Genomic DNA, 22,591 nt, shown 5'->3' on the forward strand with positions numbered 1-22,591 from the left:
TCCTCTGTCACAACAAAATTTATGTTGTTGTTCTTACTCTCTTCTTGCATTCAAAGTCCAATAAGCTTCTGGGAATGGTTATATCGAATTCTGTAATTAAGAGAGAAAAATAGACTGTTTAATGGAGGAAAAACATGAGCAACAGCAAATGCATGTTCTTACTATCCAGGAGGTATCAGTAAAGCCACAAACTCCAAGTTTAAAATTATTTAACTCAATCGTAATATATGTACTATTTAATTATGTTAACATTTTAATCATAATTTTGTTGCATATTTAGCAAGCATCTATAAATTATATAATTCCCATCTAACAAAATCTGGATAAAATAAAAACAATCCACTCCCCTACTAGTGTTTTCATTTGGGGCACTTCGAAAAACATTATCATCTCTTAGATTTATCTTTTTTAAGTTTAACTATCCAGTTGTTATTCTAATTAAGTCTGCCACAGGCAAGGATCTGGTATTCCACACCTGTGGAGAAGATTGTCATGGCATTTTAATGACTTAATAGAGCTTGCAGAAATGGAGGCTAGTGTGAATGCTAGCAATGATTAGTTCAAATTAGTGCCAAAGCTGTCAATTTCCAATTGGGAGATGTGTGTGTTCTTCAACAGTGTACTACCACAAATTGGGTGTTTTGACACTGTTAATTCATCTTTTGCCACCTGATAGAAATAACTCAAATGGCTCCCAGTAATCTCTTCTACAACAGAGTTATTAAAGTTAGACACAGCTGGATATCAAGTTTAAAACCAAAGAAAATACATTATTCTCAGGAAAAATATGGGATGAAAGAATAATTATTTTCAGCAATGTTCCCAATTTATGGTTTAATTGCATGTGAAGGATGTTAGAGTACATAGTTGTAAGCACTAAATGTTCTATTTGATAGGGAATTCTGGTGTGGTTGATGTGATTAGATGAAAAGGAAAAAATAGGAAAATTACAGTGCCCAGTGATAAGAAATCTTTTGGCAACTGAAAGACAAGTAAATACAAAATTTATCTTTCAATAAAGTATCAAACTATTTATTAACTTTTACACAGATAATGTGCAGAAAATTGGATGCAAGGTCAGAGAAAATATGAAAAAGATGGATTGATAATAAAAAGAAAACATTTTGGAATGCCTTGCTTTATTGGATTTCATTTTATTGTCCTTCAAGGATACTGAGGGTTTTTTGTTGTTGCTTTTTTGTTTTTTACAAATTAAACGTTTGTGGCAACTCTGCTGGCTCCATTTTTCCAACAACATGTGCTCGGTTTGCGTCTTTCTGTCACATTTTGATAACTCTCAAACTATTTTAAACTTTTTCATTATTATTATCTATTATGGTGATTTGTGATGAGTGATCTTTAATGTTACTAAGGTAATTGTTTGGGGCATCACACACCACACCCATGTACAACAGGAAATTTAATCTATAAATGTTGTTTGTGTCCCCAGTGTGCCACGCACCAGCCTCTCCTCTGTCTCTCTCCCTCAGGCCTTTCTATTCCCTGAGACACGACATTATTGATATTAAGCCATTGAATGACCCTACAATAGCCTCTAAGTGTTCAGGTGAAAGAGTCACATGTCTCTCACTTTAAATGCAAAGCTTTGTGAAAAAGGCCTGTCAAAAGCCAAGATGGAGGCCGGGCACAGTGGCTTACACCTGTAATTCCAGCACTTTGGGAGGCCAAGATGGGCCGACTGCTTGAAGTCAGGAGTTTGAGACCAGCCTGGCCAACACAGTGAAATCCCGTCTCTACTAAAAATACAAAAATTAGCCAGATGTGGTGGCTCACACCCATAATCCCAGCTACTCGGGAGGCTGAAGCACGAGAATCACTTGAAACTTCGAGGTGGAGATTGTTGTGAACTGAGGGTGACGCTCCAGCCTGGATGACAGAACAAGATTCTGTCTCAAGGAAAAAAAAAAAAAGCCAAGATAGGCCAAAAACTAGATCTCTGGCAATAAATAGTGAGCCCAGTTGGAAATTTAAGAAAAATATTTTGCAAGAAATTAAGGTAAGCAAAAAAGTCTCATTGCCGATCCTGAGAAAATTTGAACGTGCTGGTTGCAAGATCAAATCCACCATAACATTCCCTTAAGCCAAAACCTAATCCACAGCAAGGTCCCAACCCTCTTCAATTCTATGAAGGCTTAGAGAGATGAGGAAGGTACAGAAAAAACATTTGAATGTAGCAGAGATTGGTTCATGAAGTACATGGAAAGAAGCAGTCTCCATAAGATAAAAGTCCAAGATGAAGCAGCAAGTCCTGATGTAGAAGCTTCAGGAAGTTATCCGGAAGATTTAGCTAATATCCTTGATAAAGGTAGCTACACTAAACAACAGATTTTCAATCTAGATTATACAGCCTTCTAATGGAAGGAGTTTCCATTCAGGACTTTCAGAGCCAGCAAGATGATGTCAATGCCTGCCTTCAAAGTTTCAAAGAGCAAGTTGACTCTCTTGCTAGAAGCTAATGCAACTAGTGACTTGAAGCAGAAGCCAGTGCTCATTTACCTGTCAGGAAATCCTAGGCCTTTAAGAATTATGCTAAATCTATTCTGCCTGTACTCTGTAAATGGAAGAGTAAGGCCTGGATCACAGCACATCTGTTTACAACATGGTTTACTGTATATTTTAAGCCCAATGTAAAGATCTACTGCTCAGTAAAACAACAACAACAAAAAAGCCCTTTTAAAATATTAGTGTTTGCTGACAATGCAATTGACACCCAAGCACTCCAATATCCAGGGATATTAGCATTGTTTACATGCCTGCTAACAAAACATTCATTCCTAATGGATCAAAAAGTAATTCTGAATTTCAAGTCTTATTATTTAACAAATACATTTTATAAGGCTATAGCTGCCACACATAGGAATTCCTCTAAGAAATCTGGGGCAAAGCACACTGAGCATCTTCCGGAAAGAGATTACCATTCTAGATCCATTAAGAACATTTGTGATTTAAGGGAGGAGGTCAAAATATCAGCATGAACGGTAGTTTGAAATAAGTTGATCCCAACTATCATGGATAACTTTGAGGGGTTTAAGACTTCAATGGAGGAAGTAACTGCAGATGTGGTGGAAATAGCAAGATAATTTGAATTAGAAGTGAAGCCTGAAGATGTGGCAGAATTGCTGCATTCTCATAATAAAACTTGAATGGATGAGGAGTTACTTCTTTTGGATGAGCAAAGAAAGTATCTTCCTGATACAGCAAGACAATCTAGTCTTGCTGAAGATGTGGTGAACATTATTGAAATGACAACAGAAGACATAGTTGGGGAAGCAGTAGCAGGGTTTGAAAGGATTGATTCCAATTTTGAAAGAAGTTCCACTGTGAGTAAAATGCTATCAAACAGGGCATGCTGCAGAGAAATATTTCATGAAAGAAAGAGTCAATTGCCATGGCCAACTTTACTGTTGTCTTATTTTAAGAAATTATCACAGCCAATCCCAAACTTCAGCAACCACCACCCAAATCAGTGAACAGCCATCAACACTGAGGGAAGAACCTGCACCAACCAAAAGATTATGAACTCACTGAAGGCTAGGATAAATGTTAGCAATTTTTAGCAATAAAGTATTTTTAATCAAATTATGTATATTGTTTTTAGACACAATAATATTACACACTTAGTTGTTTTAGACACAATGCTACTGTATATTTAGTAACTAATAAGCTACAGTCTAGTGTTAATATAACTAGTATATTCACTGGGAAACAAAAAGGTTTGTGTAACTTTGTGAATGGTAGAAGGGATCCAAGTTACCGGTGGTGAATCTGTACCGATCTGCAGCGACCTCCATTCTTGCCTCCTCAGAAGAAAGTTTGACTGAGGGGTATAAGGCAGAAAAAAGAGACCGAGGCAAGTTTCAGAGCAGGAGTGGAAGTATGTTAAAAAGCTTTAGAGCAGTAAAGAAAGGCTAGTACAATAGGAAGAGACCCAAGTGGGCACTAAGAAGGTCAAATGCAGCATTTTACCTTGATCCTAGAATGTTATAGACCAGCCCACTTCTGGCATCTTGTGCCCCTTTCCCATGAATCTTCCCTTAGGGTGGGCTGTCACAAATGCAGTGCCCGCCTTACACTTCGGAAGTGAGCATGCGCAGTGTGCTGAGGAAATTATAGGAAGTTCTATGCATGTCCATCTGAGGCTTTCTTCCTTTTTTCCAGTGGCTGTTCCTGAAAAGTCATACTCCTCCATTTTGTCGTTTGATGTTCATGCCCCGGGAGTTACCTCTTCCTGGCATCTGCATTCAATTAATGCTTTAATGCGACAGCTGTGGACCATCATGAGATTGTCACTCTCTGGCACTGACTGCCAAATTATCATTTTTAGAGAGGCAACGTGATAACTGTCAAACCGTAATCCAATGATCACCTTACAGTCCTGGTGGGTGGGGGAGAGAGCCCTCTCCTCCTCTACTCATGGACTAACTCTCTGCAACAAGTTGCTGTATTGCAATATTTGTTTTACTGTGTTGGTCTGAAACTGAACCTGCAGTATCTCCGAGGGTTGCCTGCATTAAAGAATTTCTATGGTATGGAACTAAGAAAACCTGTACAGAGAAGGGAATATATTTAACACTAAAAAGTTACATTTTTTGGATGTAATAACAGACTAATACTAATAGCAATTATTTATGAACTTTTATCTATCTGTCTAGGATTGACGTAGGTTTGTTTTCACATATATTGTTCCACTTTGTAGCCACAATTTCCATGCAAGTTAATTTTTAATAGTATTATTTTTCATTTTACAGATGATGGAAATCAAACTTAAAAAGTTACGTGAATGGTTTAAGAAAACAAACTTCAGATGACCCCATGACCTTTAATAGAAATATCTAGTTCATTTATTTCAAAACTATTCATAGTTGCTTAAGGTATTATCCTTAATAATACACATGAATTCATTTTCACAGGCTATATTCTACATTTAACAATAACATTATTAGCTATTTATTGCAATATAACGAACTCATCCTAAAACTTAATGGCTTAGGGTTTTATGGGTTGCACTGAGCTTAGCGAGACTAGTTTATTTGCACTACTTAGCCTCACCTAGCATAGCTTGATTTGGGCTGGAAATTACACTTTCATAAAGGCTCACTCACTTAAATGGCAAGTAATTTTTTTTTATTTATTTTTTTTTTTTTTTGAGACGGAGTCTAGCTCTGTTGCCCAGGCTGGAGTGCAGTGGCCGGATCTCAGCTCACTGCAAGCCCCGCCTCCCGGGTTCACGCCATTCTCCTGCCTCAGCCTCCCGAGTAGCTGGGAGTACAGGCGCCCGCCACCTCGCCCGGCTAATTTTTTTTTTTTTGTATTTTAGTAGAGACCGTGTTTCACCGTGTTAGCCAGGATGGTCTTGATCTCCTGAACTCGTGATCCGCCCGTCTCGGCCTCCCAAAGTGCTGGGATTACAGGCTTGAGCCACCGCGCCCTAGTTGGAAGCTCAGCTGTGGCAATTGACCACAAGTCTCTGTTTCCTACAGATGATATCTCTTGATTTGATAGCTTTATTTTTCTTATAATATGGCAGTTGAATTTCAAAGAAAAAACACTTTCAGAGGACAATACTTCAAGTAAGAACTCTCATTGGGTTTCTCCTGTGACACTCTCTAATGTCCCATTGACCAAAGCCAGTCATATGAACCAGCTCACTGTGAAAGCGTGACAGGACTGCCCCAAGCATGAAATCTGGGAGGCGTGGATCATGGTGAGCATCAAAATAACATCAATCCAAAAACACTTCTACAATTTTGGTGGGAAAGTGTAAGAAAAATATATTTGTTCATGGATGAACATTCAAGAGTAGTAAGAAACAAAGTGCTTCCTTTCATTATAATGCAAAATAAGCATTTAATAAGTACATTTAAAATGTCTCTAATATGAAGTAAAGATTGTGCTAGAGCCTGTATGTCTAAAAATAATATTTTTAAAATGTAGGTATAGTTTTTAAACATGTGAGGTTTCTTTTCAGCAAGCAGACTAAGGAGATTTATTGACGATCTTACTGGGAAAGCAAGAGAAAAATATCAAAAATGCACAATTAAACATTTTAAAAAAATGTTTTGAATGGAATTAATTAAATACTGATATAGTTAGAAATATTTAAATACCAAAACTAAGTGAAAATAAAAGTTCTATATCTGGCTTTTTCATTAAGAATATTTGCAATAGGGTAAATTTGAGTTTCAATTATCTTCACCTTGAGGCACACAGGGGCAGTTGATAAAACCCTGTATCAGTCAAGATGAAGAATCCAATTTGAGGCAAACTACAAAGGTAGAAGCTAAAAATTTCTTACTCTTCAGTTATTAGATCCAAACTCAAAAAATCACACACACAAAGAAAAACACAACAAAACCTCTAGTCAACCATTTTGGTAATAACTAATAATAAAACAATATACTCTTGAGAATTCATAACTATGTGATATGAGTGTATTATTTATAAGAATTAGTTTACATCTAAGTTTTGATTCACTCTGTAAAATCAGAAAAAAGTGTTAATGCCTAATTATTGGGAGTTATGACTGCATATTGTAACTATTTTGAACCACTTGAATTCAGTAAAAGAAGTCTTCATGGAAGTAAAATAACTAACATCAAATTAGAAAATAATTCAGACGCACAATGATAACAACAGTGAAACTTCAGTACACTTCTCTGCATTAAAAATTGTATGTATATTTTATAGACATAATTTAGAACTTCCTGACACTGCTGTAAAACATAATCTACTGATCAGAAATATAAGTTTTCCACACGTAATGTTTAATTTACTTGAAGAAAAATGTTTCAAGCAAAGATGTCTTTTATAACAAGAGATACAGCAACCTAAGAAAAAGTAGAACACTTCTGTGGTTTGAATATGATCTTCAAAAGGCTTGTGCTGAAGCCTAAATTCCTAATACAACAGTATTGGGAGGTAGATCCTAATGAAGGATGATTAGACTGTGAGGTCAGAGTGAATGAATCAATGTCATTATTGCAGGAGTAGGTTAGTTCTGCAATCTCTCTCTCTCTCTCTCCTCTTCCCCTCTCTTTCCCTCTCTTTGCCCTTTCATGATCTGATACCTCCAATGTGTTATGAGGCAGCAAAAAATTATTCACCAGTTGCCAGCCCCTCAATCCTGGAATCCCCATTCTCCAGGGCTGTGAGAAATGGATTTCTGCTCATTATAAATTACTCAGTCTCAGGTTTTCTGTTATAGCAGCATAAAATGGACTATAACAGATACTATCTTGATTTACAGCTCTTTGCAATTATGTTTAATTATTTTGGAAATTTTGTTGCATTCACTGGTTTACCTTAGTATATTAGTCCATTCTCACAATGCTATGAAACACTGAACTGCCTGAGACTTGGTAATTTATAAAGAAAAGAGGTTAAATTGAGTCGCAGTTCTGTAGGGCTGGGGAGGCCTCAGGAAACTTATAATCATGGCAGAAGGGGAAGCAAACATGTTATTTTTCACATGGCAGCAGGAAGGAGAAATGCCAAAGAGGGAAAAGCCCTTTATAAAACCATCATATCTCCTGAGAACTCACTATCATAAGAACAGCAGCATGGGAGTAACTGCCCGAATGATTCCATTATCTCCCACTGAGTCCCTCCTAGGACACGTGGGAATTATGAGAACCTCAATTCAAGATGAGATTTTGGTTGGAATACAGTGAAACCATACCATTCTGCCCCTGGCCCCTCCTAAATCTCATGTCCTCACATTTCAAAACACAATCATGCCTTCCCAAGAGTCTCCCAAAGTCTTAATTCATTTCAGCATTAACTCAGAAGTTCATAGTCCAAAGTTCATTCTGAAACAAGGCAAGTCCCTTCTGCCAATGAGCCTGTAAAATTGAAAGTGAGTTAGTTATTTCCTAGATACAGTAGGAGTACAGGCATTGGGTAAATACAGCTATTTCAAATGGGAGTGACAGGTCAAAACAAAGGTGTTACAAGCCCAATCAATGCAAGTCTGACATCCGGCAGGCACTCAAATCTTAAAGCTCCAAAATGACCTCCTTTGTCTCTATGTCTCATATCCTGGTCACACTGATGCAAGAGCTGTGCTCCCATGGCCTTGGGCAGCTCCACCTCTGTGGCTTTGCAGGGTACAATCCCCTTCCTGGCCACTTTCACAGACTGGCATTGAGTGTGTGCAGATTTTCCAGGTGTACAGTGCAAGCCATTGGTGGATCTGCCATTCTGGGGTCAGAAGGATGGTGGCCCTCTTATCATACCTCTGCCAGGCAGTGCCCCAGTGAGGACTCTGTGTGGGGACTCTGACCCTACATTTTCCTTCTGCACTGCCCTGGCAGAGATTCTTCATGAGGTTTCTGCCCCTGCAGTTAACTTCTGCCTGGACATCCAGGCATTTCCATAGATCCTCTGAAATCCAGGTGGAGGTTCCCAAACCTCAATTCATGTCTTCTGTGCACCCACACGTCAAACACCACATGTAAGCCACCAAGGTTTGGGGCTTCCACCCTTTGAAGCAACGGCCTGAGCTGTACATTGGCCCCATTTAGCCATGGCTGGAGCTGGAACAGCTGGAATGCAGAGCACAATATCTCTAAGCTGCATAGAGCAGGGGGCCCTGGGCCTGGCCCACAGAACCATTTTTTTCTTCTAGGCCTCTGGGCCTGTGATGGTAGAGGCTGCCATGAAGGTCTCTGATATGCCCTGGAGATGATTAACTGGTGTTAACTGGTGATTAACATTCAGTTCGTCGTTACTCATGCCAATTTCTGCAAAGGGCCTGAATTTCTCCTGAGAAAAATGGGTTTTTCTTTTCTATCACATTATGAGGCTGCAAATTTTCTAAACTTTTATGCTCTGATTCCTCTTGAATACTTTGCTGATTAGAAATTTCTTCCACCAGATACCTTAAATCATCTCTTTTTTTAGTTCAAAGTTCCACAGATCTCTATGGCAGGGACAAAATGCCACCAGTCCCTTTGCATAGCAAGAGTGACCTTTACTCCGGTTTCAGACAAGTTCCTCATCTCCATCTGAGACCACCTCAAACCTGGAATTCTTTGTCCTTATCACTATCAACATTTTTGTCCAAGTCATTCAACAAATCTCTAGGACGTTTCAAACTTTCAAACATCTTCCTGTCTTTTGAGTCCTCCAAGTTGCTAGGAAGTTCCAAACTTTTTGACATTTTTCCATCTTCTTGTGAGCCCTCCAAACTGACCTCTGCCTGTCACCCGCTCCCAAAGTCACTTTCACATTTTTGGGTGTCTTTACAGCAGTGTCCCACTACCTCAGGACCAATTTACTGTATTAGTCTGTTCTCACACTGCTAAAAAGCACTGCCTGAGACTGGGTAATTTATAAACGAAAGAGGTTTAATTGACTTACAGTTCCTCAGAGCTGGGAAGGCCTCAGAAAACTTACAATCAAGACAAAAGAGGAAGCAAACATGCTCTTCTTTACATGGTGGCAGGAAGAAGTGCCGAGCAAAGAGGGAAAAGCCCCTTATAAAACCATCAGATCTAGTGAGAACTCACTACCACAAGTATAACAGCATAGAAGTAACTGCTTCATGATTCAATTACCTCTCACTGGGTCCCTCCCATGACACTTGGGGATTATGTGAACTACAATTCAAGATGAGATTTTGGTGGGAACACAGCCAAACCATGTCACCTAGATTACCTCTTGGCTAACCCTTGGCTTTGCCCACACCTCTTACCAGAAGCTTTTTAAATCCAAGTCTCGGTTAGAAATGTTTCATGCAATTAATGATGCTTGTAATTGTATAATAATCTAAGTAAATAAATACTTGGTGTGTTCAGGGGAAATACACTCTCCCAGTTTTTGATTTCCATGAAATGTTTCCTGAGACTTAGATGAGCTTCACATTCTCCTGGGAGTATGTAGACACGACTTCTTCATACATTTGAAAATGTCAAAATTGGCTTACCTGCAATCAGCATGAGTTCTGTCTCACCCTTCCATTCCAAGACTGTCTACATAAGGAGATTGTCTAAATAAGGTTTTGTCTAGGAATAGTACACATCTGACAATTCTGTAGTCCACTTAGCAAACACTTTTCGTTTCCACACTAAACTATGATCTCCAAAATTGATATGTGAGCTTCCATGTACTGTGTACAGTATTAGCTTTCTCAGTTACCTAAAACATAGGTGCAGAGGAGGAATTCTATTAATTGGAGGACACCTCAGAGTCTCCAATAACATTGTAAATAGCATGAAAATAAAATTACAGAGGTGGTAAAATAAATCTATTATACTAGTGTTTTATAGCATAAGAGATTTTCATCACATTGTCAATACACATACTGAAAATCGCTTAATAAACAGTTTCTAAACTTGTGCTAGTCATTTAGTAGGCATATTGAGGTTATTTATAATTTAATTGACTCATGCCAATACTTTTTATTGCCAGCTAAATAAAATTTCAGTTTAAATATTTCATATAATAAATTCATGTAATAAAACTTAGTCAGTGTGTTGACCTTTTTAAATTAACTCCTCTACCAACAATAGCAAAATGTTGGGTTGAAGAAAAAACTGCCACTTTGCCCTCTGAAACCTCACTGAAAAATCAATGGGTAAAAAGCATACAAGCAAAGGCATATACGTATATGAACGTACACAAGCAGAATCACGGGTTAATTACCCCCACCCTCAATGGGGTGTGGAAGCTTGTATACCCTTTCCCATAGGGGAGGGAGGAGATGGAAAATGTACAGGATTCTGTTGAGGTGCAGGAGATAATTATTAGGGAGAATGAATAGACGAGAGAGATAGAAACTAACTTGCAAATAATTGGAATGACCCAAGAGACAGACATTGTCTTGTGAAAATAAGCTCCATCCAGGTGTGGTTGCATTCTTTACTATTCTTTAGTGAAATAATGAGATTTCAAGGAGGGGATAGAGGAAAATTGTGTTTCCTTTGGTAAAACATTTCTTGGTCAAATAAAGACATTCCAGAAAATGTGTCCCTCCTTGAGTTTGTGGGGGAAGAGAGGGAAGCAAGTCAAAGTTAGAGGGATCCTGAGGCTTATTTCTGAGGCCTTTTGATGTTCAAAAGCACTCAATATGCCCAAGTGCCATATTTTGAGTAATCATTTTATGCACTCCAACAAAAGGTATTTAGTGGAAATCTGATTAGTTAATATCGTATTGGAAGATAACCTCTCAGAGATAAGTGATAATAGCTATAAGATTTCCTACTCTCTGTGGAGTTTTGATTTTTTGTTGTTGTTGCTTCTGTTTATTTAGTTCTTCATGAAGCCTATATTACTACTAAGTCAGAAAGCACTGATCAGAAAAAATAAAAGAAGATAAGAAACTTATTCTGTCAGCCACACACCACATTGACAACTGGAATCAACAGGTCCTTTGAAAATAAGCATAACCTATTGGAAGCAGGAGCTTTCCTGTTAGAATCTTTTTGAAGCAGATGAGGCACAAGATATAATTGTAAAGAGCTTACTTGAGCCAAAGTAAGGACAGCTGCCTGGGAAACACTTGTATGTTGCCTTGGAAAGTGTTTTGTTAATCCTTCCTTAAAGCATGTTTTTAAAGGCAAAAGAGAGCAAGGAGTGTGTTGATACAAAGTTGTTTAATAAGAATTTGTATTAATTTACAGAAATAACATTAACTAGTGATTGGCTATACATTGTTGAACTATAAGGTTATTTATGTATTTTTATGAAATAACATTGTATAGTGATTGGATATACATTGTTGAATCTCAAGGTTATGAGTTCTGGTGCCCAGCATATGGCCTTTTATGGCAACTTGGTGTTCGTTAATCTAGTGCCCTCATGGTGAGTGGTTTCAAAGGGCTGTAGCTCGAGGGAGAAAGTGAGGTATGACTGCTGTCATATGCTATCACATTTTAATGCCTCTCTGTGACTGATAATTAAAGAAGGCTTGCATTACTCAGATAAAAATTCTTTTCTTTCTCAATTACAACTTCATCTTATTCTGTTTTCTTATCTGTGAAATGAGTAATAATTCTTCACTAATAGGAATGACAATGATTATAGGTACAGGACTAAACCTGTGTAGGGAATTTCATATTTAAACGTAATAGGCTGGACACAGTGGCTCATGCCTATAATCTCAGCACTTTGGGAGGCTGAGTCAGATGGATCACTTGAACCCAGGAGTTGAAGTTCAGCCTGACCTACATGACAAAACCACATTTCTACTAGAAATAATAATAATAAAAAAACCCAGAAATGGTGATACACACCTATAATCCCAGCTACTCAGGCATGATAGGTGAGGGGTCTGGGGTTTCATTGTTTAGATATAATGATCTGGTAAGTTTCAGTTCCTTGATACTGCATGAGAGGTATGATGGTTGGTTTCTTGAGAAAGGAACTCAGATAAGACAAAAGTAATTGTCTAAACTTTTAAGATTTGGAAGGTCAGTTTCTATCTTTGTTCAAAAGATACCAGAAACATCAGTTCTATGAAACAATTCGGCAAGTTTCAAAATACAAAAGTTAAGAAAATGAAAAAAAATGAGATTTATTGGGTTGACATATTCTGAAAAATAGGCATTTTTAATCTGCAAAGTATTTTTCTAAATTTTTTACTATAGAATATAGATAACTCAAAATACAGCATAAAAGAAATTTCTCATTCTAACTTGGATGTGAAGAAACTTTCTAATGGGGAGTAGAAATATACATAGATATTAATAGAAGAATAGTTAAGTTATCAGATATCTAAACTCCCTTTTTGTTAATGATTTAAAAGATTCCGTGATGGTCATAAAATTAATTAAACAACTCCAATGTAGGGAAATTTCATGTTTGTTTATATATTTTGTTTTGGTAGAGATAAAAATGATTTTTTTTTTGGTGAAAATAATAAGCCCCCCAAATGTATCACCCTCAGGTATATTAATTACTTTTCCACCTAACCAGGCAGTCTTACCTTTTTAAATTAAATTGCTGATTAACATGTAACTCCACAAATGCTATAGAACACATATTTTGATGTTAGAAATAGAGGGTAAAAAGAAACTTCCATCTATTGCATTCAAAAAGCCAAAAAACAGAATAGGATAAACAGAAATTCCAAAAACAAACCTTCACCATATAAAAATATATTAAGCCTTATTTGAAACAAATTGATTTATTTTGTGAAAAGAACAAAGGAGGGAATTGACTAAATCAAAAAGATTAAATGTTAATTCACTTGGTACTTAAAAGGGAATTCTACACAGCACATTTCTCTTGTGGTCTTATTAACACTACTTCAGGCCAAATACAATATCCACCTATCATCAAAGAATTTACAAGCATATTCAGTTCTCTCTGATTTATCAACCACATTTCTCATTGAATAATCATTTTTTCATTACACGTATGAATTAGTTGTAAGTTAAAGTTGACTTTATTAGTCTTTTATTCCATCTAGTTTCTTGATAATTGTTACCTTGATTGGACATGGCACATCTTCTCTGAAAAATTATGTACAACTCATGATTTGTATATAGCTATGCTTACGTTATTCTCTATACTTCCTGATTAGAATTATTATAATAATTCAATTTATCAAAGTTATGCTTCCATGTAATTTAAAGAGACAAATATTTTATAAGGTTTATTTAAAAAATAAAGCAGGCTGTAGGCCACCTCAGTTTTTCATTTCTTATTTTCTCTTCCTCAGTTAACTGTTTTCAAATCTACTAAAACTTAGTTCTTGTGATTTACTTCCATGTCTCCAGAGGACATGCGTCAATTGGTCCTTCAGGCATTGTCTATTGACTTTTCACCACAGAAGTTGAAGACTTAACTTTCTTTCTTTCCCACAGCCCCAGTACACAGACATAAATTGTCCACCTGTGATCCTACATAAGTGAACATATAATTATATTTGTGAGGCTAATATTGACTATCGAGCTTAAAAGGTAGTAACTTATATTCACAAAACAGCCACACGGTAGATAGTCTTACTTTGTCATATCTGCATATGTTTACTTTCCCTTGCATGTAATACATGTTTTATAGCTGCTTTTGCTTAACTTTCCGTGTATCAATACTCCAGTCACAAATTCTTTACTGTTCACTAAATCTTATATTTAGGTGTTCATTTACACCAATTAATTAACCACTTTCTTCTTAAGTCTTTCCTAAAGTCTTTTGATCTGCTGCAATGTCCTCTATACTTGCTGCTCATGTGCATATCTGGACACTATCACCTTTCTCTCTTCCTGGGGTGTTGGTCTACCTCACTTCTCTGTGTAGCCTGCATCATTATATCAGCCAGAGTTCTCAAGAGAAATAGAAACAACAGGGTGTTGTTTGTGGTGTGTTTGGGGGGGGGGGGAGTTCAGTCAGGCTGGTGGGAAAAATTTTAAGATGAAATTATAGGATATAGACACAAATGCTCTTGGAAGGCCAGAAGATTTTGTAAAAGTCTCAAGATAGAGTTATGGTTGAAAGCAGCCTAAATCCTTACCTTGAGTAAATAGCTTAAAGTAGGTACAAAGGAATGTAGAGTAGTTTATCTAAATAGCTCGTTTACTGATGTGGTTGTAAGACCAACCTTTGATCAACCGCAGGTGCATAATTGCTCTCTACTTGGGGGATGGGCAACCAGGTCAATTACCCTCTAGTGGTGTTTACTCAATACCTTTATCATTTAATCTATACTGAATAAATTCACTGGCTGAACAGGGTGGAGGCTGCTACTCTTTACAGTACCTTCCTTGATGTCTGTGAGGGGTCCGGACCCTAAGCCGAACTGACAGGCAGAGTATCTGTGTCAGTGTTTGTTATTCATCCATCACTGGGTCAGGGTCTGTGGAACGGACCCCACAGCTGTAAGATGTGTGTGTTTTTGTATGTATGTATGCGTGTGTGTATGTGTGTCTGTGTTTAGATAGAGTGAGATCCATCTACCTTCTGCCATGATTTTTTTTAAGGAATTGGTTCACGCAGTTATAAAGGTTGAAAAGTCCTAGAATCTGCCATCTGCAAGCTAGAAACTCATGAAAGCCAGTGGTTTAATTTGGTCCCCATCTAAGGACTGAGAACTAGTGTCACGGGATCATTAAGGTGTCTTTTCACCAGCTAGAAACCTCTGTGGCTGGAGGCACCACTGCTTGGGTTTTGCTTGTGCCCACTGGGCTTGTTCTGCCCACCTGGCCTTGCAGGCTGCTTTCGGTTCACACTACCAACTTAGATCCCATGTCTGCTAAGGGTGAGCCAGGCACAGAGTGATGGGGGGTGTGTGAGCAAGCGAGCTTGGGGTCCAGCCACTATGCACAGGTAAGTGCACTGGCTGTGGTGGGGTTGGCAGCTCCAGGCCCCAGCACAGGCACTAGCTCCATGTGAGGCTGAGGCTGGACCAGACTTACTGCAAGTGGATTCTGCTGCCGGCACCAGCATCTAGACAAGCGGGATGTGATGGCACCCAAGAGCTCAGAGATGCCAGGATCTGCAGAGTTCCAAAGAGGGTGTTACAGTGTGTCACAGCCCTGGCTTAGGAAGCCCTGAGGTCTGGGCTCCCAGAAGGGCCACAACTTTTCTCTCCTTCTCATTGCCCACAACATGGGCAAGTGGTAGTGGTGGGGGGATATTTTAGCTCTGTTACAACTCTTTTAGTTCCACCATTTGGCGGGTCCCAAGTTTTTATCCTGTGACCAGGAAGAATGAGGTAAGCAGAAAACTGGAGGATGAGCAAGATGAAGAGAAGCTTCCCCAAGCAACAGACAGCTCTCAGGAGACTCAAAGTGGGCAGCTCCTTTCTATGGGCAGGTCATCCTAGCAAGAGTACGAGTCTGGCTGTTTCTGGGGTTTTTATGTTTCCAAAATGGAGGAAGCGTGTGGTGATTGGTCCATGGGCAGCCACCAGCAGATCTGATTGGCTAATTGGTCATCAATGAAGTTCTCATTCTGGGCCATGGACTTCACCCAGGACTGGGAGCCTGGCACCTAGACTTCAGGCCCTCAGTGGCCTGAAGTTGAGGTTTCAACAGGGACCCACTCCTTCCCGCCTAGGAACCTGTCTGCCTTTAACATGCCATCCATGGTGCCCAGGCTGTCCACACAGAGAGGAGCCCACAGGCCTGTGCGGAGCTACCCTCAGCCCCTTTGGCCCCACTCCTGTGCTCTTCGGTGCTCAAAGTCCAGAGGGAGTCAAGGTGATGGGGCTGGTATGTCAGCACTGCGCTGAGTTCATGCACACCTGGTCAGGTTTTGACAGCACTCAGACTTGGCCACAACTTTGCTCTGCCCCAGAGCAGGCACTGGGAGTGGGGAGAGGCCAGGGAGATGGAGCAGGCACTTTGAAGCCTGCAGGGGCAGGGGATTTCCTGGGTCCCTGAGAGTAGAGTGACAGCTGGGTCTAGAGCTGCAGCTGGGTGGCTGTAGCTGCACCCGGGAGCATGGGGCCCTACCCTGCCAACTCAGTAGTTGAGGGGGTTCCCACCTAGTCCTAGGCCTGATTGCACCTCCCCTGTTGCAGCTGGTGTCCACACAGCAGCTGCTCTGGAAAGCCTGCTGCTACCATCACTAGGAGAACTGATGACATAAATTTCAGTCAAAGGTTTAGAAAAGATGAGATGAGATATCCCAGCTCAGTCAGGAAGCAGAGGGAAAAGGGGTGAATTCCTCCTTCCTTCACATTTTGTTCGGTTCAGGCCCTCAACAGATTGATGCCCAACCACTTTGGGGAGGGCACTCTATTTTACTAAGGTCACCAACTCAAATGCTAATATCACCCAGAACCTACTGTCACAGACATACCCAGAAACAGTACATAATCTGGGTACTCTCTGGCTTACTTAAATTAACACACACAGTTTATTGCAGCACTATTCACAATAGCCAAGATATGAAACCAATCTAAGTACTCATCAATAGAAGAATGGATAAAGAAAATGTGGTATATATACACAATAGAATACTATTCAGCCGTAAAAACAGTGAAGTCCTCCCCAAATAAGGTAATAGCAGCTCTCCTGCAGGACTATGGTGAGAATTACAGCTCAGGCAACGATCATCATACTTCTTGGCACAGAGGTGTTCACTACCCAGGCAGTGTTATTATTATGTCTAAAGTCACAAAGGGAGTTTTTAAGAAAGATGGAATGAAAACATGTTTCTCTCAATTCTGAGCTTATTAGAGCACACTGGTGTGATTGAATAAAGCAGCCCTGGAGTCTCTCAGGGGAGGGTGTTTGTAACATCTGCTCAGGCACGGTTTCATTTCCTATACACCCAGAGACTAGCCCTGTACAAGTTGTGGGGAGATACTCATGTGAGTTGGCGGACTTTGGGTCAAATATTTTCCTTAAGCCCAGGTCTCTATGGCATTCTACAGAACACTCTGCATCCTTCTAAGGGACACTGGAAGAGCAAATGGATTGTACAGTGAGTTACAAATAAAATGGCCAATCTCACCATGAAAGACTGAGGGTGTTACCTAATGAGGACGCAAACCACTCCATCTACATACAAGCCCATCTACATACAAGCAAACCATGAGCCTGCCAGAAAGAAAGAACATGCTATATAAAGGTTTAATAACAGTGATGAATATTTGAACTTCAGCTCCAGAGCAGTTCAGTGGCCTCCCTGCCAGGAACAGAAGCCAAAGCACATCAGGATTCTTGAAGGCCCTGAAAGGTAAATGAGAATCCTAGTGTATGGCAAAACATTCCCACAAAAGAAGGGCTCCGTGTGTAGAGACTTAGAAAGGATTCCCAACTTCAGTCCCTTCAGAACCAGAAGCAAAGGTGGGGGACAGCCGATTTCAGTGGCCCTAGAGATTTGCCAGGAACTAGAGCCTTCCGGAGAAGTCCAGTTTTCCTATGCAGGGAGAGGACTGGGAGTTCTCTGGTCACAAGCATTGTGCCTTTGTTTTCAGGAAGACTTTTGGAGTCCCCCAGCATTGGAGGAACATTGCCTTACTGCGGACTCAAGCACAGTCTCTTACCTGGTAAGAAAAATGGAGCTGCATGCAGCTGCTGAAAACTTTAACCGGAAACCCAAAGATGTTGGCACAAAGAAAGGAGGGCTGAAGAAAAGTGACCATGAAAGCACATTGAGCTCTTAATCTGACCCATTTCTTCTGGGCCAGACCTGGAGCCAGGAATGTGGTGATGAATGAGGCCTGAGCTGAGATCGTGAGGATGAGAGGGAGTCCACCCTGTGGGGATCTGGGATGATGAAAAGGCTCCGCAGATGGGGGACCGACTGGCAAGAAGTTCTGCTGAGTGGAAAAGGGCTTGGAGTAACTGAGGTCAGCTGGATTCCTTAAACACTGCTCAGAGCCCTTGAAGCCATCTAAGGGCACACTTCTCAGGCCTGCTCCAAGCCACGCTCAACTGGGAATCTTTTAAGGACAGCTGCTCTGTTAGGCTTGCCTGAGATGGTGTAGTTTTCCCCCGCCGCGGTAGTGGCACAGACAGTAAGTGTTCAGGAGCCGGGCCTCACAATGCCCTGGACTAGGGCAAAGGAGGACCCCGTCCTCTCCCAGCCCTAGGCTAAAACACGGGAGGACCCCGACCGGTGACTCCATGGACCCCTGCAATGCCAAGAGCTAGGTTATGCTGCTGAAGGACCTCTCCGCCCTGGACTAAGGCACCGGAGGATCCCGGCCCTGCTGCGCCCGGCGGTGTCCTGGACTGTGCCACTGCAGAACCCCCGCCCCTCCACACCCTGGACTCTGGCTCTGGAGAACTCCGGCCCTGGCTCGCCCTGAACTACTCCTGCCCCTCAGCGCGCTGGACTGTGTTTCCAGAGGACCTGGTCCTGTGGCAACTTGGGCTACCTCGTGGACTCCAGGACCCCAGTCCTGCCGGGCCCTAGACCAAGACCCAGGAGGACCCGACACCCCCTGTACTAGGGCACCAGAGGACCCATACCTTGCAGTGCCCTGGATTACAGCTCGGAAGGACCCCCAATTCGCTGAGCACTGGACTCCAGCACAGAGGGATCCCCGCCACGGAGATATGGACCACTCCTGCCCCACCGCACCCTGGACTACCGCACGCCAAGACCCTCGCCTGAACGCCTCCTACACTCTGGCATGGGAAATCCGGCCTCGCAGAGCCCTGGACTCTGGCATTGGTGGACTCCCACTCGGCTACGTCCTGGACTCCTGCACCAGAGGACTCCTGTCCCCCCGCACCCTGGACACCTACACTAGAAAACCCTGTCCCGTCTCCCCCTAGACTATGGCAGGGGAGGACCCTGCAAACCGACTCCGGCACAGTAACACCGCTTACCCGTCATGGGCTGTATTCCAGCACTGGAGGACCCCCTGCCAGGGCGCTCTCTGGACTACCCCTGCTCCACTGCGTCCTGCCCTACAGCACAGCAGGACAGCCGTCCCCCGGCGCACTGGACTGAGGCACAGCAGGACTGGGGCCTCGTGTGTGGCGAACTATAGGACGAGGTGACCCCCGCCCCTCCGCACCTCGGACTATGGCACAGGAGGACCGCCACTCGCGCATGCCCTGCACCACCTCAGGACAGGTCCCCCACTCCGCCACGCCCGGAATACAGCACTGGAGGACCCCAATCCCGTCGCTCCATGGACTCCACCACCGAAGACCGTCGCCCCCCTGCGCCCTGGACAAAGGCACGGGAGGACCCAGCCTCACCGCCCTGAGGGCTATCGCATAGGAAAACCCCCAGCCCCACCGTGCCAGAGACTCTGACAAGAGAGGACTCCTGCCCCCTGCTCCCCCGACTACAGCAAGGCAGGAACCACACTCCTCGGAGGTCCTCACTGTGGCAACTGTGGACCCCCGCCCTGGTATGCCCTGAACTAAGTCAGGCAATGACCCCGACCCCACCACGCCATAAACTCCAGTATTGGAAGACCATTGCATTACTGTGGACTCAAGCACTGGACTATCTCAGGGCAGGATCCCTGTCCCACCAAGCCCTACTCTATGGCACGAGAGTACCCAGCCTCACTGCGCTCTGGACTCCAGCACCCCAGGACTCCTACACGGAGGACTCCCGCTCCTTCACAGTCCCGTCCTGGACTCCTGCACAAGAGAACCCCCGCCCGACTGCACCCTGGATATAGCAAGGCAGGAATTCCGCCCTGTGGCGCTCTGCACTGTGGCACCTGAGGATCCACAGTCCAGTGCGCCCTGGACTACTGCGCCACAGGACTCCTGTTCCGCCGCACCCTGGACTATGGCATCAGAGAACCCAGCTCCCCGCGCCCGGGACAAGGGCACCGGAGGACCCAGCACCCGGCGTCCTGGACTAAGGCACAGTAGGACTCCGGCCACATTGTGTACTCCTGCACAGGAAGACCCTTGCAGGGCAGCGCACTGGACTGAGCTACTGAAGGAGCCCCACCCCTGCCTCACCCTGGACTAAGGCACTGGAGAACTCTTCCTCCACAGAGTCACGGACTCTTGCAGGAGAGAACTTCCACCCAGCCTGCCCTGGACTGTGGCCCAGTAGGGCTCACACCACGTCATGGACTCCTGTACTGGGGGAAGAGTAGTGATAAATGTCCAGGTTTACAAGTTGAAAAGTAGCAATCAATGTGTTACAATGAATGGATTTGATGTAAAATTACAAATGCTGAAAACATTATGTGTAATTGCCTAGCCAGAACAATTACACAAGACAAAGAAATAAAATAAATGCATATAGGGAAGGAAGAGGTAAGATTGTTTCTGTTTTCTGAAAATATAATCTTAAGATAGAGAACATCTTAAAGACTCCACCAAAATAAATGGTTAAAGCCGATAAAGAAATTCAATGAAGTTAATAGTTACAAAATCAATATACAAATACCATTATTGTTTCTATACAATAATGACAAACTATTACCTGAAAAATAAATTGATAAGGCAATTTCATTTATAATAGAATCAAAACAGATATATAAATATATAAAAGACAGGAGTAAATTTAATCAAGAACGTGAAAGATTTGCACACTGAAAACTATAGCACATTGATGACAAAATTAAAATAGCATAAATAAATGGAGAGACATCCTTTATTGATGAATTCAAAAATTAGTAGTTTAAAAGTGTCAATGCTACCCAAAGCAATCTACAGATTAAATGTAAGCACTATGAAATTCCAATGTCATTCTTCACAGAAATAGAAAAATTACTCCTGAAATTTGTATGGAACCACAAAAGACCCCAACTAACCAAAGCAATCTTGAACAAAAAGAATAAAGCTGGAGGCATCAGACGACCCAATTACAAACTATATGACCAAGCTGTAGTAATTGAAACAGCATAGCAGTGGCATAAAAAGAGACACGTAGAACAGTGAAAAGGGATATAGAACCCATAAATAAATCCACATGTCTGTGGTCAATCGGTTTTTTGATAAAATAACTAAAAAATACACAAAGAAGAAAGAAAATTATTTTCAATAAATGGTATAGAAAAAACTGACTATCCACATACAGAAGAATAAAATTTGACTTTTATTTTTCTCTTTATACAAGCATCAAATCAAAATTAAAAACTGAAATGTAAAACTACCACAAGGAGATAGAGAAGAAGACTGTCTGACATTGGCCTGAGCTATGATTTTCTGTAGATTATTCCGAAAGTACAGGCAACAAAAGCAAAAACACACAAATGAGATTGCATAAAACTAAAAAGCTTTTCCACAGGAAAAAAAGCAATAATAGAGTGAAGAGAACCCACAAATGGGATGACATTTTTAAACCATACATCAGATAAGGGGGCTCATATAATAATATAAAAGTAACTCAACCTACTCAAAAATAAGAAAAAAATTATGCTTATTAAAAAAAATAAGCAAAGAACCTGAATAGACATTTCCTAAGGCATACAAAAAAGCTAACAGGTACATGAAAAAATCACAAACATTCCTAATTATCAGAGAAATGCAAATCAAAGCCACACTGAGATATCACCTCACACATTTTACTAGGGCTATCATAAAAAGAGATGGAAGATAAGTGTTGATGAGGACGTAGAGAAAAAGAAACCCTGTACACTGCTGGTCGGAATGGAAATTAGTACAACCATCTTGGAAAACAGTATGAAGCTTCCTCAAGAAATTATAAATATATTTACCCTATGATCCATCAATCCCACTTCTGGATATATGTCCAAAGGAATTTCAATCAGGATGTCAAAAAGAGACATCTGCAATTTCATGTTCATTGCAGCATTATTCATAATAGCCATGAATTAGAAACAACCTAAGTGCTTATCAACTGAAGAATGGATAAAAATATGTGGAAAAATTGGAACCCTTCTACACCACTGGTGAGCTTTCAAAATGTAAAACAGTCTGGCAGTTCTTCAAAATGTTACACATAGACTTAGCACATGAGGCAGCAATTCCACTCCTGTGTATTTACCAAAAAGAAAACAAAACAAATGCTACACACAGTAGTACACAAATGTTTATAGCAACAAAAAGTAGAAAACAACAGAAATGTTCATCAACTGAGGAGTGGATAAATCAAATGAATCCATAAAATAGAATCTTATTTAGCAATAAAAGGGAAAAAAGTGTTAATGCATGCTCCAGAATGGATGAACATTAAAAATATGTGAAGTGAAAGAAGTGAGTAAAAAATGACTATGTGTTAT

The 22,591-nt window shown here is 41.1% G+C and overlaps 1 pseudogene; it reads left to right on the plus strand.

Moving 5' to 3' along the window:
• Positions 1 to 17,653: 17,653 nt before the first annotated feature.
• Positions 17,654 to 19,174, plus strand: LOC141407764 (uncharacterized; annotated as a pseudogene).
• Positions 19,175 to 22,591: the final 3,417 nt, after the last annotated feature.

This window comes from Macaca fascicularis, chromosome 10, assembly GCF_037993035.2.
Source record: "Macaca fascicularis isolate 582-1 chromosome 10, T2T-MFA8v1.1".
Taxonomy (NCBI): Eukaryota; Metazoa; Chordata; class Mammalia; order Primates; family Cercopithecidae; genus Macaca; species Macaca fascicularis.